The sequence below is a fragment of the Sycon ciliatum genome, chromosome 10 (assembly GCF_964019385.1).
Source record: "Sycon ciliatum chromosome 10, ocSycCili1.1, whole genome shotgun sequence".
Taxonomy (NCBI): domain Eukaryota; kingdom Metazoa; phylum Porifera; class Calcarea; order Leucosolenida; family Sycettidae; genus Sycon; species Sycon ciliatum.
In genome coordinates this window covers 11005603-11032314 of record NC_088652.1, presented here as the reverse complement: position 1 = coordinate 11032314, position 26712 = coordinate 11005603, and the positions used below count along the sequence as shown (strand labels likewise).

The 26712-nt window shown below is 46.7% G+C and overlaps 1 protein-coding gene and 1 long non-coding RNA gene across 6 annotated transcripts in view; both read left to right on the top strand.

Annotated features, from left to right (window-relative positions):
• LOC135825798 (sushi, von Willebrand factor type A, EGF and pentraxin domain-containing protein 1-like) overlaps positions 1-26712 on the top strand; it is a 579302-nt gene that overhangs the window by 369202 nt on the left and 183388 nt on the right. The gene's annotated exons all lie outside the window — the stretch shown is intronic.
• Positions 803-24940, top strand: LOC135825800 (uncharacterized). The gene is made up of 3 exons (XR_010555142.1): positions 803-1123; positions 11948-12139; positions 24783-24940. It is a non-coding gene; the product is annotated as an uncharacterized LOC135825800 (long non-coding RNA).

The following is a 26712-nucleotide window of genomic DNA, read 5'->3' as shown; positions in this document are numbered from 1 at the left end:
ATGAGGGGTGCAGATTATTTTATTCACAGCATTACTTTCATCCAGTTTATTCGATTTTGCACACCTTGTACTTATACCAGGCCATGTGCTTTATCTTGTTTGGCATTGGCTTACCAAATATGTTCCCTGTTGATTGAAACAATATTATGCTAAGCATGATATCCAGTTGAACAGGTAGAGTGTCTAGCCAAAATGCTCCACAATTTGTAAACGGTCAGTTGTCACAATTTTTGCTGCATTACGGCGATATGATGATGGCTGGGTTATGATGACTTTCCCTGGAAATAGTTTTTTGGAAATCTTTTTTTATTCTCACGATGGCCTGTGGCCAATAAGAGAAAATGATACACACGCGGGGATTGGATAAAGAGAAATCGAAGTAGAGCTGTTTGCTGAAATAGTGACGATTGTAATAATATAGAGTGCCGGCTGGGAACAATGGGGTTATAGGTGAACTGAGCAACATGAGCAGGTACATCCGGACGAGACGACAAGTGGTAGGATGTTTGCTTTTAAATCTTGTCTGGGGTTGGTCTGCCGGAGGCTGATTGGGATGTTGTTAAAGAGATCAAGAGAAGAATAGATGGGGAGTCTCTTAGCTGTGTTGTGCTCAAAGGTCCTTGGAACCTGAGCGTGCGAATGGGTTTTATTCGTTTTAGGTGGATTACAGTAAGGTGTAGTGGTGCATATCTATGGCGCAGGCTATGTGCAAGACGAGCTTGAAGTTTTGACCTGTTACTGTCTTCAATATGACTCTTTACTGCCTGCTGGTGTGTCTGCTCCTCCTTCCCAACAGGCATGTATACAAATCATGTTCGGTGCCCAGATGCATCGGTACATATTCCACTAGGATACAATTTTGAAACGGTCAATCTGACAACCGGAGTGAAGATTTGCAGGGATGTTGGTATGGTGATTGCTACCGTTGACACTACCAACCTAAACCCAATAGTTGCGCATTGTACATATGATATGATATTCCATTATACACATGCCATTACCTTTCAGGATTCTTCCGACCTTCCCTCTATCCATTCTTATCGTTCGGGTAAACCTGGAAGATTCGACCGTTATGGGGGGTTCTATGCTGGTGAAGCTAGAACTGCTCGGGTGATTTGTGCAGGTGAGTTTTGTTCTCTGAAGAGAAATTTTCGGGAAATTCTGAACTCAATGTGATCTTTAGCATGAATATATTTTGGGGATAAACACAGGCAAAATGGGCTTGGACATTGGACATTGTTGACCCTTTTCTCGCTCTATGATACTGCTCGAAATCGCCCATCTATGAGCGACATCCACACAAATTGCTGGGTGGGAGCTTGTGAACATAAATCTCATCCTGAGCATCTCTTTTCTTCTTCTTTTCACAGGCTTACTTTTTATTTCAAAGAAGTCCGACTTTTTTTAATCTTTCTTCAAGGAAAGTAGACAATCGATCACTAGGGCAGAGGACAAAGGGGTCTAGTTGGAGGTATTGTACGGCACATGACGACTATACACACAAATTGGTAAATTTCGACAATATAACCTTCACAGTCGTCAGTCGAAATAGAGTGTAATAGTACATTTGAGTCGCGCAGACAAACATACATTTTTTGACTTTTCCTTCCTTAATAAATGAACAACCTACAACAACATTTGCAAACATAGCTCCAGCTGCCAGCTAAGGCAAGTGGTTGCCTCAGACAGTCAATTCACAAGACCAGTTCACCAAGTCTGGCGGCGACTCTGACATGGACTCGGTTTTAAAATGCATAGCAGCGAAATCCCTCACACCTGCAAGGCCTTGCGGGGCCAATTCCAATGCACAAAGAAGCAAGAAAACGTAGAAAAAGGCAAAACCCAGACAGTCCTAGGTAAGTGCAAGGTATCTACACATACATTACGGATTGTGATGTAGTGTAATATCCCCACACATGTCTGCCTTTTTGTATAATAATTCACTCAGATGGAGAGCCAAAGTTTAATTTATACAAAAGGGAAAGACAAACAATAGGAGGACAGAGGAAGTGTTTTTACTCAGAGTTTCACGCACTAAGCGATCATCAGAAAACAGTAATTGGAAATCTGGATCAGTATTGGTTTATATCCTCACAAAGCAAAGTGTAAATAGCGGCAGTGCAAAGCGTGAATGACAGCAAGTGGTGAAAGGTGACAACCACTGGAGCTGGTTGTCTCTTACTTAATTAGGTGATGGCTGTAGCTGGTTTAAAGTTCCGAAGGTAGTACCTATTCTCATGGCGACACTTCGACACAAGCTCACTCCTTTTGTTTAGAGAGAGGTGCTTGGGTGCTTGCGCGATTGCCAATTTTTCCGCCAGGCACTTGTTGCACCTTTTGCTTTTGTTGCTGTAGGCCGCTGCTCTGCGGTGTACCGCCCATTGAATGCTGCATGCCTTCCCTTCATCCTTCTTGGTCCAGACGTACTGCGATAGGCGGGTGTCCTTCTCGTGTTGTCTGTGGCGGAATGAGGATTGGTGGTTATAGTAGCGTTGTTTGAATGTTGTTGCTGTTAATCCAGTATATTCCTTCTTCTCCATACCTGCGGTGACTCTTGCCTTATATACGATACTCTCCGTTAGACACGCTCCGTCCAGTGGACACGAGTCTTTCGCCCGACAGTTACAAGTCCTGGTATCGTTGTCACCTCCGTTAGCTTGTTTCTTGGGTCGTAGAATCGTGGTATTGTGTTGCTTGATGATAGTGGCCATATTCTGCATGCAACTGTAGCTAACCTTTACAGAGTTCCGGTTGAAGATTTTGTTGAGGCTTGAGCCTTTGGGGAAGTGTTTGGCCACTAGCTGGAGGAAGCGATGTCCAACGTTGGTGGCGACGTTCTTGCTAAATGGTGGGTTGAACCATATGATGTTCCGAGGGCGATTCCTTTTCTTCTTCTTCTTTGTCTCGTCCGTTTTACGCTCGTCAAAATACTGTACGTTCTCCCGGTATCCACTCTTCCTCAGCGCGTCACTGTAGATCGGAGTCGCATCTATGAAGACGTCTTCATCATTGGAAATATCTGTTAGTCTTCTGCTGATCGATGCAGGTAGGTTCTGGATGATTGTAGGTGGATGGTTTGACTGGCAGTTGATGTACATCGGCTTGTCGTTCGGTTTCCGGTAAGGGCAGTACTTTCCGGTGGTCAGGTCCAATGTCACGTCCAGAAAGTCGACTCTCTTCAGGTTTGTCTGTATCGTTATCTTCAGTCCGAGGTTCTGGAATATTTTGTTCATCTCCTTTCTTATTCGGTCAGCTTCATGTCCTGATGCATTCCTGAACACAGCCAGGCCGTCGTCGCGATACAACCCGACGTCTCGGCCGTTGAACACGTCCGCTATCATGGCGAGGGCGAAGGCTCCAACAAGCTCACACACCTCAGCCCCATCATAGCACCCCATTGTGACGTCAAAGTGCTCGTTGTGTCTCTTCACCCAGTGCCTCTCCAAGCCGAACAGCAGAGATCGCCTGGCGTGGAATATTATGTCACCCTCCTCCTGGGAGATGTCCGTGTAGCGGCGGGCGAATTCGACGGATCTCTGGAGGAGGTCTTCGGAGATTGAGGGGTAGAAATCTACGATGTCAAAGCACACGAATATGCAGTTTTCTTTCTCTGGTATTCTTGAGAACCACTATATCACCGCTGCCGTGTTCCTCCATGCATTAATCTGCAGCTGGGGACGGAGTTGTTTTAGAGCGGTATCCAGTATAGACTTCGAGACTATGCCGATTTCACTCTTTGAGGGATTAATGAGCCGGCATGGCAGGGACCGGGAAAAGTTGTCTTTATGGTCCTTCAGCGTGATGTATGCGTCCTTCTTCGCCATTGCATCCATTCTGTCGTCCAGCTCCAGCGTCGCAGCAATTGTCTGAGCTTCCGAGTTGATCTGGTCGTAAGTCTCTGCCGGTGTAGGTTTGTAATGCTTGGTGATGTTGTTGCTCAGCAGCTGGATTACTCACTGAAGAACATTCCCATCCCTTCAGAAGACGCCTACACTACGAGGCTGATCGAGAAGGTTGAAAGCGTGTTGAAGCGGATGCGGTGGAAGGCGTTTTTCTACCTGAAAGGACCGACAACCGACGATCCAAAAGAAACCTATGGCCTCAAATCCCGGAAATGTCCGCCCCAAGTCGACGAACTGAAGGCGTTCGAGGACGATGCGTTAAAAATGATTGAGATGATTGAGTTTCGTAGAGTCGCTGATCCCTTTCAGCAACGACTCCGAAGCGACATCCAGAAAATCAGAGCATCACCGGACATCATCGTGCCAGCTGACAAGACCAGAAACCTCTACGAAGTCAACAAAGAGCAGTACACAAAACTGCTGAGCAACAACATCACCAAGCATTACAAACCTACACCGGCAGAGACTTACGACCAGATCAACTCGGAAGCTCAGACTCAGCTCTACCACTCGGTATTGAGCACTCTCTTGGACAGCCTGGAACCTCTCTGTTTTTCAAAAGGGAAAGACCAAGAAAATACAAGTTACGCTATACTGCCAACTAACACCACCAGTTGCTAAACAATCAGCTCATGCGATAACATTGCACGACACTGACCGACGGTACTGATGTTCTACAACTACCTGGCTAACAGCTCTAGCACATCTTGGATGCGCACTCCAACAGACTTCCAACTTGGAAGGTTCTAAGTTATAGAAATTACCCCCCAAGTTCCAAGATGTGCTAGAGCTGTTAGCCAGTTAGTTGTAGAACGTCAGTACCGTCGGTCAGTGTCGTGCAATGTTATCGCATGAGCTGATTGTTTACCAACTGGTGGTGTTAGTGGACAGTATCTCTTAATTTGCTTAATCCTATATATAGGCACAAGAATAGCAAAAAGTATGTGACCAATTCTTCCTTGCTAGGTCTTAGTAGATATCGAGAGTTGAATGAGATAATTTGTTCAAACACTAACATCTTAGGCTCATCTCCTTGCTCAATATAATTAAGGCCTGTGCCCTATTTTTCGAATCCTATATATAGTATTTGAGATTTTATTGGACCTTGTTGTATCCTTAAAACTGGTAGTTTCATGGCGGCATGTGCGATATGTCATCATGAAACCACCCTGTGCCACACCTGCAATGTTCTTCTGCACATTCACTGCTTCAGTCCTTTCCATGACAGCAGCTGAACAATTATGCTCAAATTTCCAATTATTGCTGAAAATGGGTATTCATCAGAAATATTATCGCCCTATGAATCTAAAATGTAAACATTCATGCATCAAACATATTTACAACTTCCATGAAAACATTATGCCGTTATTATTAGTTGTGACGACCAATAACAACGGCATAAAAGGCACACATTTTCAAATCCTATAAATAGGATTTTGGGCCAGCAAATTAAGAGATAGCGTAACTTGTAGTTCCTTGGTCCTTCTCTTTTGTGTATAATAGTTATTATACTTTTGGGGAAGAGTGTGTTGCTCCCATGTACTTCAAGTAGGGAACAATACACTCTTCGGATCCCCTACTATCGCTGAAGTCGCACCAACCTCTTCTTCATGTTATACTTTCTCCGCATCACTGTTAGTTAAAATTGTCGCTTTGCACTTCGCAATGTTTGTGACTTGGCTCGTCTTAGTCAGACTGTCGAATTCGCTGTTTTCCGTGTTCGAACATTTGTGCGACCCTTCCTGCGCAATGCCTTCTTATAACTGAAGCCGTGGTGGTCTCGGACTTTGTCTGAGCTCTCTTCCGCACGAAGCAAATTCATCTCGCTCCGCACTATTCCGCCCCAGAGCGCATGATATTATCGTTTTTCTGGAGTTCATGCCGTCCCACAACGATCGCGTGGGCATTTATCAAGACTGCAGCTCAGGTATATGAATCCTGGTATCTCTCCTGAATACGAAATGCTGAAATTGACCATGGCAAGAAGATAGTGTTCTCCAATTCCTAAAATGCGCTACTTGTGGCGCATGTTGCTGCGAAGTTAGCAGGTCTGAAAACACCAACAAAATCAGCGAAGTGCTTGCCAAGGAAAGAAGTTGTGGAACTGCTTACCCTATCCCGCTGGAAGGTCGTTACAGTGTACTTGACAAATGCTAGCTTGCCTTCATCACCTGCCACCTGGAGGCATAGATCGCTTGAAAACGAAGTTTCTAAGAATCTTGACCTGAATTTGAAAGCCCGTCTTGTTCAGCGTATTGTTGAGTGCTGAAGGGTCTTCTTCAAACTCTGATGAATAAGTCGACATTAGCTGCAAATGCAGCGAAGCGGGAGGCCACAATCTAAAGCTTTGTCCGTCGACAATCCTCTGCTTCAATTTCTAGTTGATTTCTTTGCCCTTCAAGTGGACAAAATATATTCGAAAAAACACTCTGGGAAGCGACAATTTTAATGATGCGGAGGTACTTTTGCCCTATGTATTCTTTCGGCTCCAGCATGTTGTATTTCTTTACCTAATTTTTCTGGGACTTAGCTTTTTACATTCAATACTAGGAGCTTGTGCAACAAAATGGACGAGCTCATACCCACTGTTACACATATCACGGCCGCTCTAGTTGCTATCTGCGAAACATGGGAAAATCCCATGGAGCCATCCTTATTTTACGACATTCCAGATTACAAACTCGACAGACAGGACAGAACAGAAACGATGGTTGGAGGTGTTTCTGTATACATACATGCCCCTACCTGCCACAAACACCTAACAACAGTCCTCATCAATGTAATCAATCTAATCTTTATTTCAGCATGTCAAGCTTCCAGTCACTGTGGATAGAGCGTACACTCTCAGATCGTACAGTCACCGCGGGATGCACGTATCGACCACCAAACTCTGATCCGAATTTATCCGGAATTTATCCGGATGCGAACTTGAATCGAGTCTTGGGAAATGAAACATCACAGCGCAATTTATCCTCCTTGGCGACCTAAATTCCAAGAACACCTCTTCGTCGGATTCTGAGGTAAAAGACTGAGCTGGTGACGCACGTAGCTATCTTATCCATGCATATGGTTTTCATCAGCATGTAAACTTTGCCATTCACATCTGCGGAGGGTATAAAAATTCGTGCCTCGATCTAGTCATTTCCTATCCCTCGGGAGGAGGTCACACTTTCTTCCAGAGCACCGTTTGGGTTTTCAGATCACCTCGAAAACTAGGGAACTGTTTCCAAGCTTCTGCCAGATGAACGTGGCAGACGTAACCTGCAACCTTGGACTGGGAACTGGAATTTAGAGACCATTGGCGTTCTGAGAGAGGCACTAGTGTATACTCAACTCCTGCCACCCGGGCATTGAATTGCCGTCATATTCTCTGAACGAGCTGTGGTCACTCTGGGGTGTCAGTCTCCTTCGCACCGCACACCAGTTCTGTACTCAACTCGGTTTGACTAGATCATCTGCACTTACTTAAAAACGCCCGTGGATGGCGACTGTTGGTAAAGGCAGCTCTTGTCCAGTCAAACCGGGTATCCTTGTGGCGTCGAACGAAAGAGTGTCAGTGGATCTTACCAGTGAGATTGGAACTGTACCGTGAACTTTTCTCGTTCTCAGCTTTCTGCTGTCATTCCGCGCACTGCTAAAACGTAGTCAGAGAAGCACAAGACGGTTCCAGATTTGATCTTGAACATCTCCTTTTCCTCCTTGGTTATCTCAAGACAGAGTACTGTCAGCAACTGCACAGCAGAACAGGCAGCCATGGCTGAAATGAAGAAAATTATGCTCTGCCACGATGCAAACTGAAAAGGTGTTTGTTCTCTTTCGGACGCACAGGTTGGGGTGACTGGAAAAACTGGACTCCTGGACCGTGTACATTAAGGGGACTTGCAGGAAAGTGTACTCCGGGATTTCATGACTGGATCAAGCTGATCAAACCTGAGTGGACTCTTGGATTCTGCATAGGGGATTTTGGACCAATGGACTCTATAGAGGGTGCTGGACATCATAATAGTGCATGGACTTTGTACTGAGTCCAACATATAAACCATTAAATCATGCTAATAAAAAACCTCCACACATTCCCCATTTGGACAACTGGTATTTATTTTGTATAATTACCTGTATAAAACTATTGTTCTCAATAAAAAAACCAGTAATAAAAACCACTAGGCAAATAAACACTCGTATAAAAAACCCTTTTTAGGGATGAAGAAGGAAGCAAGCACGCACTAAACTAGCACACAAACACAGAATCATTGAAGTTACACGCACACACCCCGTGACACACACACACAAAGTACATCAATACAGCATATGGCAAGACAGTTCAAGACGTGACGTACACTCTTCCTTCTTGGGCTTCTTTTTCAGCTTCAGGCTGAGCTTGCTCTAACTCTTGCGTTTCTCCGTAGCAGGCATGATGTTCACAGTCACATTACTCCAGGATGAGCCTGCAGCACTCAGAAGAGAATTTATGGCTGGAACAGTTGATGCAGCATCCGACGTCATCGTGGTTACTGTCGGCACTGGCTTGCTGACAGAGGGCGGGCTCTCGTTCTCCTTGTCAATAGCCTTGGACAACGATTTCACATCACTATGCGTGGGGCGATCGTATACTTGCAAGGACTGGACGTTCTTGTGTCCACTGACTGCGCATGCGCATATTTTCCGGTCATCCGCTCCTGCTGCTTTCATGTTCACAATGGAAGTCACTCTCACGCAGTGATTGGTGTAAATTGACGAAAGCCCAGCAGCTTCAGAAATGTTGCGCATCATCTTGCCCAGCGTATTGTGGCCCATGGGTTGGTTCATAAAGCAAATGGGACAGTCTTCAGATAGCACGGTTGCTCCTTACCTGGCCCGTTGAAACAAGCGATCTTGTTGTGGGTTCAGTTTCGACAGGAATCGCTCAAATACTGAGATCGTCTCTGGCTTGGTGATAGCACCTTCGTATCTGAGCTGGTTCCGCGAAGGCCACCATGGTGATTCTTTGATTGGAAATCACAGTGCAACACGATGGCCCTCTCGCCAGCAACTGTCGTGAATTGCAAATTCGATGGCTTCAGCTGGCTCTGGGCCTCACTTCCCCTCAGACAGAAGTGAAGAGTACACTGAAACCAGATGTAGTAAGTAACCTTCTTGATATCCAGCGTTGTCGACACGTCGGAAAAGTACGCATTCACCTTCTTCCAGTCTTCCTCTGATAGACCATCCTTGTGATTGACGGCCATTTCACGTCCGTCTCTCTTCTTCTCTTTGAGCGTTGCATCCAGGAGTTTGTTGGCACGTGAGAAAACCGGGCTCTGGATATTGATGCCACGGTCCAAACGATTGAGCTCTCGCTGAACAGCTCCGCGTGCTGCTAAATAGCTCGATCTTTTATACTCTTGGCCATTTTTCCTTTTCAGACTGCAGTAGAAATTCTCGAGAATCCCAGCCAAATCTTTCTCGCTGATCTTTTCTAAATCACACTGCATCCCCATTTCGACAACAAAATCGTTCAAAACAGTCAACCAATGTCTGGTTGCTGCTCTCGTTGAGGCAGTGGTAGCATCCTCAAAAAGCTTCTGCTTCGCTTCGTCTGATAACGAAAGAAAGCGACTCGGACACTCACTCTCAGCTATCTCTTCGACAAACACGAGGCAATGAAAGAGAAAGAACTCGCGCATGCGTATACATGTAATTCGAAGGATGCAATGTTCGTGTAACTGTTGCACGTGTCGTTTTTTATTAGCATAGATTTAAATAAAATACATACTTCGCCCTCGTGTTTACGGGAAATCAAAATCCTCGATAAAAAACCTCGGCTACGCCTCGGTTGTTTTTTATCTCAGTTTTTATTTCCCGTAAACACTCGGGACTCAGTATGTATTTTATACTTACGTATCCAGATTTTTAAATAATTACTGTTCTCTGATGATCACTTAGTGCATGAAACTCGGTGTAAAACCTATTTCATCCTCTGATTATTTTCGCGAAGGACGTAACTCAGCGTCCTACCAAGCACTGGAAATGACAATTAATACCCAGGACATCAAGGGCCCACATGGCCGACCCCATCTCAGACGGATTGACAATATTAAAAATGATCTAAAGCACGCCAATATTGATATATCTGACTGGTTTGAACTGGCTCTAGACAAGAAAAAAATGGCTGATGGTTGTTGAAAAATGTGCTGCGCTTGCGTAGTTGTTCTTACTGCAATACGTTCTAACAATAATGAGATGCTTTTTGTTGGATCTTCTGCCTGGATTTCGTTGACAGATGCGTTAAGCCCATGGATCCTTCCATGAGTGACATGCGAACTGTAACTATTATTCCCGTAGCTATGCTGAAGACGTTACTTCAGTAACGTCTGGCACTAGCCAGGGTCCACACAGTTTAATTTGGGGTTTGTTTGTTTGTGTGTTTATGTCACGCCTGGCGTAATCCCGTATCTGTCCCGTACCGTATCGTATCATCAAACACAGCTGGCCACATACAGCTGGCCGCAATATTCAAATAGGGCTTTCAAACGCAAGATCATAACGTGAAGCAACTTGGTAGGATGAGTATGAATGCGAAGTGTATGGGGGAATGCATGTAGGGCGATAGTTCGGGTTCGAATCCCAGGTTATGCCTAAAAAAAAATAGGAGAATTGAAAAGTTTATAACATCCCTATGCTTTTTTTGCCTAGGTCATCAAGGCGGTAGACGGTGTCGTATTACCCTCGACCGTACCTGTCCCGTACCTGTCCCGTACCGTACCGTGCCATCAAAGACGGCTGGCCACAATGCATATTCAAATAGGGCTTTCAAATGCAAGATCATAACGTGAAGCAACTTGGAAGAATTAGTATGTAAGCAAAGTGTATCGGGGATGCATGCAGGGCGATAGTGCCGGTTCGAATCCCAGGTTATGTCTTTTAAAAAAGGAGAAATTTATAAGAAGTTATAACATTCGTATTCTTTTTTTGTCTAGGTCATCAAGGCAAAAAAACATAGCGTAGGGCCCTGAGCTTCCAAGCTCTCTCGTTATTTTTATTATTGTTTGACATCACACATTATGTAAAGTCGGTTTCACATTCGACGCAACGCTGATGGTACGGGATGTAAGGGCTTGTACGGACAGCCGGAATGATCCATGACGGGTGATGTTTTTTGAATTATTTCTCCTCGGATGAAGTGGAATCAAGTTCACAACACCAGTTTTTCATGAAAAACAAAAAAGTAGCCTTGACAGTTGTGCAATTCTAATGATAGCCCCAGGGAATGATACCACAGTTTGTCTAGCATGGTCCTCAACTATCCATACATATAGGTAGTGCCACAAAACTTATCTTGCTAAAATCCAACTCAGTCGTGTAAGCCATTCTGTGAGTTGTCATGGGACGTATAGTGTTTGAAATGCTACAACGTTCCAAGTATGAATCTGGAGTAGTCGGCGGACCATGTCGTTTCCTGTTCACATTCTAAATGCAGCCGTTTTGTACGGTTATATCCCGTCTACACCTGTTCACGGTAAGAACAGTTGAACTGATCCAGCTCTTCCCCTTGGTTCCCGATCTGTACAGTAGTACGGTTGCGTTCCAGTTAATGTTTTTCACATTGGACGCCGCAAAACTTGAGTGGTCGCTTCCCGTCGATCCTTATGTCTCGCCCCGTAGCATATGAACTATGTTTCAACATGATCGTGTGTACGGTATTGTATATTTAGAAATCGCATAGTGTTTCTGAGTGACAGTTCTGTGCCACGTGGAACACAAATTAGGCTCTCTTCTGTCCGCTGACTTCTTCAAGGAGTATCCACTAGATTTGAACCACCGACGTAACATATGTATATACTAAATTATGCACTGGCTGGAAAAGGAAACTCGCCCTCCGGAATACCTCGCACACGTTTGGGACGAGTTATCCAGTACTTGCTCGTCCTATGGGTAAGGGATCGGTGCACCATCTGGTCCAGCATAGTCCTGGGTAGAATGGAATACCTGCAGCCATGATAGTGTGTTAACCTGTAGCCAAGAAGCAAGTTAACCGATTCGCATGTGGTGTGCTCTATGTATTGCAGCATTTACCAACTGCCTTTCAGCGCCCAAAATTGTAAATGCAAAAATTACACGGATGAAAAGTCAACCATCAGGCAGTGATGCGTTCACGTCAGGCCTTCTTATGGTCCAATGCAACACAGGTTACATGTTCGCGAACCCGCTTCCTTTGGTTTGTGCAGGTGAAGGTACCTGGACTTCCGGAGAATGTCTGGGTAAGTAAGTCATGTAGAGATTATCTACGTGGAGATAAAAGTTTAATAATAGCTATGAAAAGTATGAATGCCGCAGACATCACCACGTAACATGACAATTTGTTCAAGGATTGAGATTGTGTGTTTCCATAATCAATTTTTCTTTGTTTTTCCCTTGTTGTAAAATGATGTGTTGTTTTCCTGTGTAATGGCATTCCCCAAACTGTCTCGTCTAGTCGCGTGTATGTGTGATATGAGCATGCGCGATTTTTTAGTCGAGGGTCCTTTTCTCAGTCTTTTCTCAGTTCTTGTTTGTCTCTGTCAGAGTAGTCTACTTTTCCGTAATGTCCAAATATACGATGTAAACCAAACTAGCCTTGTCCTTTGTGTCCTGTGTCCTGGGGAACGGAATGGCCGAGATTCCGTTACAACTTGGTGCAGAAACCCGGGACGCAGAGGATGAGTTAGTTTGTCATGAGTCTGTTCTTCGTCGTCGTCAACAACAAATAGTACAACTGGAGAGTAAGGGTGGGGATGGAAGTGATCAGGAGAGATGAGGAGCTGGTGGAAGCGGAAGACGATGGAGAGGAGGCAGAAAAGGTGGTTGACTTAAACTGTGGACTGGAGCCTTGGACGGCAGGAACCGCGTTGGAGCGTGTGGCCATGGCTCACCAGGCCAGTGGCCAGTGGAAGAGTCTGGCATCACCGACTGTGTGTCGTCCTTTGTTGTTCGTCTTGTTGTCTTGCTCGATGTATTGTGTTTCTCTCTCCGTTCAGTCCGTTGCTTGTTCAGTTTTGCTGTATTGGTTGATTTTGGTTGTTGTCGTTTTGTTGCTCTTCTCGTCGGTCTGTTGTTCTACATTGTTTTGTGTTTTAAGTAATGACTACACCCAATTTCCAAAACTTGCTCCGATCGCTTCGATTTTGGTCTCATTCAATTCTCCCGGGGCGTAGTACATAATAAATCTGCAAATATTATTCAAATCGGCCCAGCCATTCTTGAGTTATAGGGATTTGAAGTGCGCCAAGTTGGACTTTTGCTGGAAACAGAACTGAATGGGAGTGATGGGAGAATCGAGAACGACCGCACAGTCAGTGCATGCAGTACAGTGTACCAGGTGTACAGTGCACAGGCCTCGTTACTCAAACTGCGCCTACGAAATTGCATACTTTGGTATGCTGGCGCAGAACAAATTCGTTCATAGAGGAAGAACTGGCCCATTGTCCCCCCAAATGCGACCTGATCCACCTAAATCGCGAATGACGGGACCCGAACGCACCAGTAGCACGAGGTCAGGAGGGCACAGGACAGCAGTTATCATAGGGTAACACCACCTACCGCTAGTACAGTACATGTCCTATAGTCCGGACCAACGTCCCCATCTGCACCCACAGGTAGGAACCTCGTGCTACTGGTGCGTTTGGGTTCCGTCATTCGCGATTTAGATGGATCAGTTCGCATTTGGGGGGACAATGGGCCAGTTCTAATTTCTTACTTTTACGATGGGGCAGTACCAGTAAAGGTTTTTCAGAACCGTTCACAGAGCGGTTTTTATATGGATAATTTCAGTTCTTTTTCCGTTCCCTCCCCACCCCAACCCCGAAGGTAAACATGATGACCACGCGCGCGATGTATTGTATGTAGCCATGAGACTGCAATAACACACTGATACATACCAGCCCTCCCCACCTCGCTACCCTGCACACAGATACACAAACACGCGCATGCACACGGCACACGCACGTGGCCACGCACACATACCCACATGCACACGACAAAAACAGGAAATTCTTCATGTATATAAATGCCATGCAAAGCAGTGGCCACCGTACTTCAGGAAGTCAGTTGTGAAACAAAATAATTCAACTACAACGTGTAGACAAGCTGACGGCCAAAGCACAACATAGCAAACATGACATTAGCCCAAGGATTGCAGTTTGCAAACCACGCTGTGGAAGCAGCGAATACAGAATGTAATATCAGACAAAGTTACAAGCAAAGAAGTGGCCACCATACACCAGAAACTTGCAGAAAGTCACATATCCAACAGATAGAGAAGTGAACAGCAATCTGGTACAGCCCACACAAGACAAAGCTGACCTGATACTCGTCCCAGGATTGCAAGTGGCAGATCATTTTCAATGCATAACATGCAGGTGTACGTTACACGCATGGACAAAATCTGACCGTGTCGCCAGCACACAATGTAATCACAAGTATACCCCACAAGTTACACACATGCACACTAGAAGCACAATGAAAGCAATGGAAAAGTACGATGTGGTTGCTGAAGAATCTTCACAATTCAAATTCAGACTTCAATGTGGTCGTCACAGGATGATATACCTGCAAGATAGAAGTGATGCAGAAAGAAAGCAGAAGGTCGTGAGATAAGCTATGAGACACCACAAACGGGTCACGTACATGTATGTTCAGGGCTAGTGCACTCAAACGCAGAATTATCATATTCAAGCATTTCCCAAACTGAGAAGTGCAATGAAATCCACTGGCATGCAGAGGAACAATTTTGCAGTGTGATGCGTAATTCGACACGATCTGCGATGCTGAGTGCGATGCTAACTCGCGCAAAATAGCATTCACGGAATGACTGCAAGAGGTCAGTGATGCAACAACGCCCTGCTGACATGTGTCTCAAAGCTCAATAAGAATTCGTTTGTCACCATGGCACTCGCATAGCCGGTACAACTGGTACACATGTGCAAGCAATTCATGAATCTTTCGTCTCGCCTCCTCAGATAACCACTGCAAGGCTGCGACGACAACCTTCGGCCTGACAAGGTGCTTCCAGATAATCTTCGCACTGGTTGGTACACAGTTCACTATGATGTTTGTATTGGCAGCACACAAGTCATGCATGAGACGCGGGTTGCCGTCAATTGGCAATGGAAGGTGGAGTATTTTGTTCTTGGCACCTCACCCGCTTTGAATGCGGTCGACTGGGCCATACTTTGTGTCTAGTTTGTAACATGTCTGGAAGGGTTCCCCTTTTTGAATGAGTTTAGTCGCGACAAGCACTGGGGTACAGTGTCAAGGTGAAAGTCATTGAGAACGCAGGATGGCGGTATGCTGTCTTTCTTCGCGTACAGTTTGCAAACCCTGAAAATGAACATGGCGTCTGTAGCGTGCGACTGTACACCATTAACTATTGGCAAGATATACACTCACACCTTTAAAAACGTAACGAACTACAATAATAGAGTGAGTACAATGCGCTGTCGACCTGATAACGTGTTGGAAGATAACAGGTCTACCGTCCCACCTATCCGTACCCTTCATCATTCCTCATTCACCATCACGCGACACCATCGCACACACTGGCTGCGGCTACATATCAAGGGATGCCTTACCGTCGTCTAGAGGGGACGTCTTCGCAGCAATGTTTTTCGTCCTGCGCATTCCGTCCGCCGACGCGACAGAGTTTACGGGGCCGTTCCAGTTGCAGAAGACATTCGATTCATCGGGCCAGTGCAGCAACAGGGCCGTGGGCACACAGGGGCAGAGAAAAGACATTGTGAGTGGACAAAAAATATGCAGTGGCAAGAGGCAAAAGCCATGAATGTCAAGTTCTCATTTCTAATTGAGCGATTACGTACAGTCCTGCCATTGCTCGCTCGTCTTGATTCCTCATCGTTCGTCTGCGTCCACTTCTGCCGTCCTCCCCGTCACGCCGTCAGGTCAGTGCATTCCCATTAATTTCTCAATGGCACTTTTCGGGACGGGAGTATCGGAAGGAGTTCGCACGATGCCTCCAAAGGCCTAGAGCGGACGTCTTTGCAGCAATATTTTTTGTCGGCGGACGGGACAGCGTTTACGGGGCACTTTGCGGTACGGGGGTAGCGGAAGAAGTTCGCACCATGTCTCCAAAGGCCTAGAACGGACGTCTCTGCAGCAATATTTTTGCCCTGCGCATTCAGTCCGCCTACGCGACAGCGTTTACGGGGGGGGGGGGGGGCTTTCCAGGTGCAGAAGACATTCATCAGTGGCACTTTGCGGTACGGGGTACGGAAAGGGGCCTCCTCGTTCAACTTTGTCGACTGCTGCAGTTCTCCTTCCCGTCAGGGGTACCGAAAGAGACCTCCTCGTTCGTCTTCGTCGAATTCTGCAGTTCTCGACTATTTCGCGTACGGGAAAGTCATCGCGCGATTGTCGCGCGATGGCTTTCTCGTGTGTATATACTGAAGAGGACAGGGCCGAGAACAGAGCCTTGGGGCACTCCGCAGGTGCAAGCCAGAGCAGGGCTGGTTGAAGGCGAGATGAGGATCTGCTGCTTGTGGCCGGACAAGTAGTCGACGAACCAACTAAGGGCATTTCCAGAAATTCCAATCGCAAGGAGGTCTTGGATAAACTTGTCGGGGTGCACTTTATCAAAAGCCTTCGAATTGTCTAGTAGGCACAGCCCTGTGATCTTGCCACTGCCTCTCGCCTTCTGCAGATTATCAGTCAGCACACAGAGGGCGTCTTCTGGAGAACATTTCTTGCGGAAGGCAAATTGTGTTTCGGGTAATGCCTTGGTCAAGTCCAAATGACGAACAACTTGAACACTTTTGGGAGAAGGGATACAGGTCTATAGTTGGTGGGGACTGATGGGTCACCGGCGTTTTACAGTGGCACGACAGACACCAATTTAAATGCGGATGGAATGCTTCCAGTCCTCAGCGAGGTGCAGAACAGCACAGCAAGAGAATATGCAAGCAAGTCAGCACACTGCTGTAGCAGAGAGCCCGGTATGCGGTCACTACCTGTGGCTTTCCGCGCATCCAACTTCTCAAGGAGACGTCGGACGTCTGCAGAAGTCACAGGATCAAGTTCGGTCAAGGAGACAGGTCCAGGGGCACCGTGCGGGGTGCAGAGTTGTTCAGGATGGTTGGGATCGGTTACAATGGAGTGGAACGTGTCGGCCACCTCACTGATGCTACAACTTGGATCTTGGCGGCGACGTGAACGCCCAGTGACTGCATTTAGAATGGCCCAAGACTTCCTAGGGTTGGCCACATTTTCTTCGCACTGACAGGAGAAGTACTCGTTTTGCTTGTGCCGACACGCATTCCGAGCAGTGCTACGTCCTTGTTTGAACTCTGCATACAGTGTGCCGTTCGTCCTATCCTTCCGCCAACGGCTGTGCAGCCGCCGTTTACGCTGTTCGAGCTGGTGCCGCATGCGATTTACATCATTGTGAACCAAGAAATCATGTAGAAATGCCTCAAGGATATCTTGCCCAAAAGAGGTAATGTCAACGCCACATATATTCCTGGTCAGCCGCGACGTCGTGGATGCCGTGGGTGGAACGTCAACGGCAAGCTGAATAAAGGCTTCCACCGTGCTGTTGTAACCAGCTACTGCGGGTTGAGGAAAAGAATGACTTTATTCGTACTGCACAGGGTTATATATGATGTAAAGGTGTCAACTAGATAGGCGGGATGGTAGGTGATAGGCCGAAGGGCCGTGGATAGAGGGGATAGGAGTGTGAACAGCAGGTAACACTGTTACACCATCCCACTCCCCTCAAGGAAGCATAGGGTTCTACGAGCAACTCAAGTAGGTAAATCTGCATGTGGATAAGCGGAATAAGTCGAGAACCCAACAGTCAAATCGCGAGGAAAATTACACAGAATGCAGTGCAATGGAATTCCAGAAGTTAACTCAGCTGCAATATCAGTGAAGATTCCTTGAATTTAAATAACGTCTTAAAAACACAATGTCTCTGCCAGACTCATCGCGCAAATTAGTTGCGGGTTCCCATGTAGCTTCGTCGACAGGATAGCCCTGCCAATGGACCAGGTGCTCTCGCTGTCCCCTACGTTCTCGGTGATCCAGAATTTATTCGACCATTAACCGTGTGTTTCCATCGAGGTCAGTGAATGATGGTGGTGGAGGTTGCTCTCTGCCAGGAATAGCGTTTTCCTCATACCGCCGCAAGGCAGTAATGTTGAAGACGGGATGGCAACGAATCGTGCAAGGAAGCTCCAAACGATATGCGTTTGAGCTAATCTTTGCCTGCACGCGGTAGGGCCCAAACCACCTTGGCCGCAGCTTCCGGGACGGTTGAAGACGGGCCTCTGGCGTTAGCAAGAAGTCCTTATAAACAAGCACCATATCACCAACCTTGAACTGGCTGGGAACCCTTCAACGGTCTGCGTACAGCGCCTGGCGTGCTTGAGCGGCCACTGAGGCATCACGGGCAATGTCTAATGCATTACGTTGTTGCTGGAGCCAATCAACAGAGGCAGAACTCTCCCCTCCCCGTAAAATAAATTCAGGTGGGGACCGAGGATTAAATCCATAATTCAAGCAGAAAGGAGTGTTAGCAATAGATGATTGTTGGGAACTGTTAATGGAAAACTCACACAACGGAAGAAGGGTGTCCCAATTATCCTGTTTATGATTGACAAAAGCTCGTAGAACATCTTCTACTTGCCTATTAGCACGTTCTGTGAGCCCATCCGTCTGAGGATGGTTTGCTGTGCCGAAAGAAAGCTTAATTTCATGATTTCTTGAAAAAAGTTGGCAGTAAATCTAGGATCTCTATCTGATATAATTGTGGAACTCAAACCATGAAGTCGGAATACATTCTGAATGTAAAGTTCAGCACTACCGCGGGCATCAATTGTGGAGTGGGTAGGAAGCAAGTGAACACACTTGGTGAGGCGGTCTACAAATGTATAAATGGCATTATAGCCTCTGGGGGTGAGAGGGAGCCCCATGATGAAGTCCATTGAAATGTCCTTCCAAGGCTGGTCAGGAATGGGGAGGGATTGCAGAAAACCAGAACGCTGCTGGCTGCCCTTGGTGTGTTGGCACACTCCGCAAGACTTAACAAACTTCTTAATATCAAGTCCCATTCTTGGCCAGTAAAAGTATCGTGCTAAACGAAAGTAGGTGCGGTCGCGACCCGAGGGACCAGCAGTTGCACAATCATGATACTCCTGGATAAACTGCAAACGCATACTGCAATTTGGTATACAGAGACGGTTATTGGGGGTTCCTCGAAGGTATAAAAGATGCATTTGCTCATCCCAATAGTATTGGTCATGCATATTATCTGGACCGGAATGTTGCATTCTTTCAATAATAGGTGAGAGATCCTTGTCATGCGAATATGCATTCGAAATCGTTGTCGCCAGCTGGTCGTTAATCTGCAGTGCATACTCGATGGCATTTACGTTGGCTGTTGGGGTGTTGTTAATGCTAGATAGAATCTCATCCTGGCATGCCCTGTGCAAATCTGGGCGATGTGATAGTGGATCTGCGACGTTCTCTCGTCCTGGCTTGTGGTGAACAGAATAATGATAATCTGCCAAAAACTCCACCCACCTGGCCTCGCGCTTAGTAAGGTGGGGTTTGGTTCTCAAGTGAACCACTGCCATATTGTCAGTTAGGAGCTCAAATTGATTGAACAGGTAAATTCTCCAGCATTTGAGCGAGAATACGACTGCAAGGGTCTCTCTCTCTGCCGCTGTGTAGTTTCTCTCTGCAGATGATAATTTGCCGCTAGTGTATGCTACGGGGTGCCAATCATCGTTATCATCTTCTTGGAGGAGAACGCCTGCTACCGCAAAATCACTTGCGTCCGTAACCACTCTGAATGGCTTTTCTACATCTGGAAGCTTTAATACTGGCGCATTCAGTAAAGCATTCTTCAAGGCCAAAAACGCCCCTTGCTTGGAATCGTCCCATTCGAATCATGCGTGCTTTCCAGTGATCTCTTCAAGGGGCTTAGCTATAGACGAATAGTGGTCTATGAATCGTCTAAAATAGTTCGTGAAGCCTAAGAACTGTCTCAGCTCAGTGAAGCTCGATGGACTGGGCACGTCCGGACAGCGTTCACCTTCTTCGGGTCAGGTGAAATATGAGAGCCGTTGATGCAATGCCCCAAGAACAGAACTTCCGAAGCGCCGAATTCGCACTTCGATAACTTGCAGAGCAGTTGGTTCTTCCTGAGCACGTCCAGCACCGTCCGCACATGGCTTAGATGCTCTGACCACGATCTGCTGAATATGAGAATGTCATCCAGAAACACAACTACAAAATCTCGCAAGTACGGGCAAAGGATGCTGTTCATCAGAGTCTAAAATGTGGCCTGTGCATTAGTCAGGCCGAAATCCATTACCCGGTATTGATAGTGCCCAAACGGTGTATTGATGGCCGTTTTCTCGACATCGTTCTTCTGAATACGGATCTGATTGTACCCTGATCTTAAATCGAGCTTCGTGAAATACGTGTTCCCCTGGACTGTGTCAAATAGATCATCCACATTGGGCAGGCAAGCCTTATTCTTCACAGTAATTTTGTTAAGATCCCCGGCTCCAGTCGCATACCATGCGCAAACTGCCATCTGCCTTTTTTTACGAAGAACACGGGTGCGCAATACGGGGACTTACTAGGCTCAACAAAACCCTTTGCGAGTAGTTGCTCCAGTTGCGACTTCAACTCGTCCATTTCAGGCTTGGGGAGACGATAGGCTGGACGTGACGGCGGCGGTGCACCCTCTTCAAGCCGAATCTCATGATCTACGGATCTTTCAGGTGGAAGTGCGTCCGGCAGTTCATCAGGAAAGACATCGGAATACTCACGAAGCAAGTCAGCAACTTCGGGCTTGTTAGGGTTGGGGATACTCAGAGGTGGATCAAGACCGGAATCGTCCTCAGCTGTGACCCATGCTAGGAATCCTTGTTCGCCGTTTCTGAGCGCATGACTAGCCTGACAGCCAGAAATGAACATGTTTTCGATTTGCGAGTCTCCGTCCTTGTCCTGAGAAGGTGCACTTGGCAGGCCATTCCCGTCCACGATTATTTCGTTGGTCCGGAAATTGATTCGTGGGTTGTTCCTAGTCAACCAGGGCTTGCCCAATATCGCGTCGTAGCGGGCGAGGGGAAAGACGGTAAACTGCTGTTTCTCCTTGAAGTCGCTGACAACAACATCTATGGCATTCGTGGTCTCCATAGCGTGTGAGCTCCTTTTTCCATCCGCTAATGTGACTTTCAGTAATTCCGATCCCAACTCTGTTGGCACCTTGTGTCTTCGGACGAACACCTCAGAAATGAAGTCGTGGGTTGATCCACAGTCGATCAACACTGTCGCTGCACGGCCGTACAGTTTGGCTTCCACCCGTAGTAGCTCGTTCTCTTTTTCAGCGACGACACTGCCGACGTGCGCTTCGCGGCTCTTCTTAACATGTTTTTTGGAATCAACACAACTAGTAGCGGTAGCAGCAGCAACATCCGCGGCAGGCTCATCTTCTCCGCAATCGACTTCGTCAACCAATAAGTCACTGAAGCGATTCTTCGTGGCGATTGGAGCGGCAGTGGGACAGGGTGGTGCTCTTCTCAGCGCCAGTGATCGCACCGCTGTCACTGGCGTCCAGCGTTTGGGTGGTGGTGAACTCGCGGGCAATCTCGAGCTAAATGTCCCTGCTGTCGGCAAGCGAAACATCTGCCAGCACTCATCAAGCGATTACGGTCTTCTGACGACAGTCTGGTTGGTCTTCGGATATTTGGCGATCCTGCAGCTATGCCATCTGGTTGGTGTCGATTCTCGGCCGTTACGGTCAGTGCTGCATGTATAGCCTTCGACAGTGTTGTCGGATGCTCCTTGAGCACTTCACGCCTCAAATGGCCCCGAGTCCGTTGACAAACAGCAGGGCGCGCGAGTGTTCGTCTAACTCAGGTACCTGCAGGCTGATACGATTAAAGTCAGTGATGAATGATGCAACGGTGTCCTTCTGACGAGCACTAAATAAATTCAACGATTTTGCTCATTGCTTAAATGCGGGCCATAAACACTTCCTAGTGCATTCCTTAGCGTCGGCCAGTTGATGTAGTGTTCCCCAGCCTCCATGTTCGAAATAAGCCATAGGCGGGCATTGCCCACAAGAAAACTCGAGGCATAAGTAACTTCTTCCTCCTGTGTCGCAAATCCTATGGCTTTTATAGCTAAGTCCATGCTAAATACCCACTCTCGAAACAAATCTGCCTCACCGTGAAATGCTGGGGGCTCCTTGACATGGCGCTTGGTAATATTATCGCGAGGGTGTTCTCTGGTGCTTAGCCCTGGGCTGGATGGGACTTGAAATGGTCTTGCAGGAGTTGGAGTGATGGCGGCCACGAGTCGTCGCAACTCTTGTAGAGCCAGGTACGCTGTCACGGCAATGATGGTGAGCAGAAGCGGAAGGCCAGTACTAGTCAGGTCGATGGAAATCATCCTCTCTGCTACCAGTGTAACCGGCTACTGCGGGTTGAGGAAAATAATGACTTTATTCGTACTGCACAGGGTTATATATGATGTAAAGGCGTCAACTAGATAGGCGGGATGGTAGGTGATAGGCCGAAGGGCCGTGGATAGAGGGGATAGGAGTGTGAACAGCAGGTAACACTGTTACAGCTGTGGTCACTAATATCAGTGGGCACAACCGTTGCTAGGGGCACTAGCGCCGGGTTGGTCAATATGAGATCCCTCATCGTGCCTTCAGGGCACTGTGGAGTTTCACAGGTCGGCTGCATGACGATGTTCTGGAGACCAAACGCAGCACAGAGGTCGGTGAGGTGTTTGTGCTGGGGTACCGGATGGGCTGGGTCCATATTGACATTAAAGTCTCCAATTAGGGTCACGGAAGAAGACCGCACAGCTGCTCGTACAATATCTGCTTCCAAATCTGCCCAGTAAGACACTGATTCCCCCGGTGGCCGGTACACGCAACCAACCAGGTGCCGACCTGGTTTTCCGTTTTTTTCTACCCAGACTGTTTCTGTAGATTCAGAATGCAGATCTGGGCGGGATCGAACTGGGAGATCTTGACGGTAGTAGAAGCAGACTCCGCCACAAAAGCGTTGAGTGCGGTCTTTTCGAATCAGATTGTACCCGTCAATATTGAGCTCTGAGTTTGTATCTTAAGCTGCATGCATTGAGCGTGGCTATTTTTATGCCAGACTGAGTCGGCGTAGATGCATGGGGCACGAAAGGTGGTGCATGAGGATTGAGAGGGATAGTCATAGTAGGGCTAAAATGTTGATGCAGATAGATACAGACAAATGCGGAATAAAGTTCAGCCAATGAGACAGACAATGCAAGGCGTGCAACCTCTAACAAACTTGCAAGCCGTCCCTTCGCCTGCTCTCGAGCTTTCGCTGTGGCATACTCCTCCGAAGCCTTGTGACGAGTTGACGAATGGCTTTGCACTCTTCACTCTCAATCACCTGGTCTCCCTGCTTTGTAGCCTGAGTAATAACACGCCCTGGGAACGTGTGTTTCCCACGAGCCAGCTGGAAGCCTTGGTTATAGGGTGATGGGTGACCAGCTTTGCCTCTACTCATCGGGAACTCGGGTGTGGATAAAGATGTCGTGGCAGTCGCCTCGGTTTGAGCACTCGTGCAGGGAGTGTGAACTCCCAAAAAGAATCGGACTTTGGTTTGTCCGCTGTGGGACGGAACAAAACCCAAGTGCTATCAGTAGCTCATATAGCTAGTGACATTGATCATGACAAGCATGCTCTTTGTGAGATATTGGATCATATCATGTCGGATACCGCTAACCATGAAACTAGGTGCCAGCCGCTAACTGATGACGGTGGTGGTGACAAGGAGATATAATCACCAGATTAGCTTTGCAGATTAGAGATGTGTGTGGGGCATTCGCGTATTTATTTGCCATATTTCCAATTGTGTGTTTAAAAAATAAAGTGCTGTTTTACTGAGGCGTTCGGTTTTGCATGATTCTTGTTTGCATAGCTGCCCCTTTAATTGATCTAACTTGGTCCCGCATCGAATGTTTCCCTAAAATACAGTTTTGAAGACAGAAGTAAGTTCAGTGCGCCATGTTGGGTTTTAACCTCCTGGTCAAAATACATAATGAAGAAGAGGTTGGTGTGCGACTTCGGCGATACTTGTGGAATTGTGTTCTGCTCCTTAAGTGGCGGCTCGCGCTTTTCCTGCCGACTTAAAGTCTAACTCACGACTGCCATCAAAGTATCGCCGAAGTCGCACCAACCTCATCTCCACATTGTTGTCCCCGGCGCAGGTTTGGGAATTAGATTGTTTGGAGGCAACAACGTTGTGAATGGACAACAGTCCCCGGCTTTTTTTCAGCACCTCCATGAGCGACAGTGACTCACGCTGTAATAGTATAGCACTGTATTATAGTGTTCACAGGGTTTTTTGTCTCACAGGAAACGGAGCGTCTGTAAGTTCGCATTCCTGGTGAAGTTTGTAATTGGAGAGCATTACATGAGTGGTGCTCTTCAGGCACAATCTTCCTCAGCCTACTCAAGCTCAACTGATGAGGGGTGTATTGAGCAGAGAGTGGTGCTTTCTTGCAGGTTTGCTGAGTGGAAATCTCAATGAACTTCTTGTGTGGTCTTGGTGGCAGTCCTGAGCAATGAAGTGAGAATTTAAGTAGGCAGGAAAATGCGAGCGCCCACGCAGGGAGCAACACACAATTCCTCTTATCAAAATGCATTAGATGAAAACGCAAAGAGAACAAAACAAGAACTGATGTAGGGATTCCGATAGCAGAGAAACGATGCACATGCTGTGCTGGCATGCACATGGGAAGTGAGTGCAAAAGATACTGGAAAACTAATACAGAAAGCGGGATGCGTATCTGGATACATCAATTCATGCCTCTGCGATTCTACCTCTTCTCTCCCTGCAGCTGCATGTGCGCTGCCAACCGTCAATAATAGTGTGAACTTGGTGGGAAATTTTGTTAACCAAAGTGGTTTACGGGTACATGTATTTACGGTTGAATGTGGTATGGGATATTATGTAGCTCCAAGCGCAACCTCAGGCCGCTGTTCTGGACCTGGAGGAGAATTCAGCATGGTTCCTCGTTGTGAAAGTAAGTTGTTAGGTCGGGAATAGTTCTGGTTCAGGATTGTGAATGTAAACAGCTCCCCGGACTTTCAACATAATTAAAGAAATATGTCCTAAACTAAAACTACCAAACCAAGATTCATTATAATTATTACTTCAGTATGCCAAACAATTTGCTTCACTGAATAACAAAATTAATGCTTCACGCTCATTCCTTGTTTTGGAGTCCAAACAGACGCAGGGGTGTGGTTTTGGTTTATCCTTTTTCCTTCATGATATCACCCTCTAAAATCCCAGGCATTCCTCTACAACTAATTATCAGAGGCATTCCAATTGTCTGGGTTAGAAGTTCATTTTTGGGTTCAATTTTATTTCGGAAATCATGCGTGGGGTATATGCGAACCCCAGAAAACTGCATCGTAGTCAGATGCAATAGGTGGAATATTTTGATCATCTATGACTTGCCTCTCCTCAATTCATTCTGACATGGATGTTTTTCCCTTCCCATGCCAGCATGTTTTCCTGTGTTGGCTACGCATCTGTTCAATCGCTGACCTCACCTGTTCAAAGCTGCATTCACAGCTCAGAACGAAATTTATTTGTATTTCACTGTATCTTGGTGGATTTTCACGATCCATGGCTTGTTAGAAAGATTTAGACCCCGGGAAGCCATTTCAAGGACTCACAGTGTGTCAAGCATACCAGAGCTGGTACTTCCATATCCTCTGCATTTCCCTCTACAAGGCTTAACATAACAAAGCGACTGCCTCTCATGTTTTCTTTCGTCTTCCTGCTCATAGTGAACGGATTTTCACGGTTAAAACTGCTTTGGAAAGCTGAGATTCAAGACTCGCTTTTTTTGAAGCTCACTGCCCAGGCGCTGTCTCTAGGGGAAATTCCCTAGCCCGCATGAAGTCGCGAACAACATATTTAAATCGATTGCCAAAAACTGAAATTTTCGCATTCTGGCCGTTCAATTTGTCGTCGCTCGGTCATACATTGTATCGCGAAGAACTTTTTACACTTGGAAAGCTGAGTTCACAAACCTTCCAGCAGTGTCTCAACTTTAGATATCCGGTGCATTTTGATGGAGTTACGATAGTTTGTACATTCGTCTAAACGAATGACAGAACGCGTAAACGCGTCCATGGCCAATCTGCTCATACTAAAACACAAAGCGGTAATGCTTGTGTAATGAGAGTCCACATGGCATTAGCAATTCATTATGCAAGTCTGAGTTTGAAACTGCATAACAGTTTCTCCAACTCCATAACAGTTTCTCCAACTCCAAGAATCGTGCAATATTGACAGTAACACCCCCCCCCCCCCCCCCGGAAGCACTGCAGCATAAGGATCAATGGTCACAGCAACCTGGGATTGGCGTTACTATCAACGACTTCCTGAGAGCGATTCGTGGCCTGTCCGCTGCCACTGCCGGCACACCTGTAACCCAAGTTGCCAAAGAGAAGGTGGAGTTGCCTTCCTCATCCATCCTGGTGTTTCCTATATTAGACGCCCAGATCTTGAACTACTCGATTCCACCCTTGAGATGTTATATATTCAACTAAAAGGAAACCAGAACCACGTCTATATTATATTCTGCTGCTATCGGCCGCCACGCCAAGATCATAATACCTTTTTCTCTGCCCTGCGGGAGTCCATTTCTTCAATCGCAGACACTGCTGCTCCAGTTGTGGTACTTGGAGACTTCAACGCTCGCCATAGTGATTGGTGCGCAAGTGACAACTACCCCGGCTGGACGGTGTTTA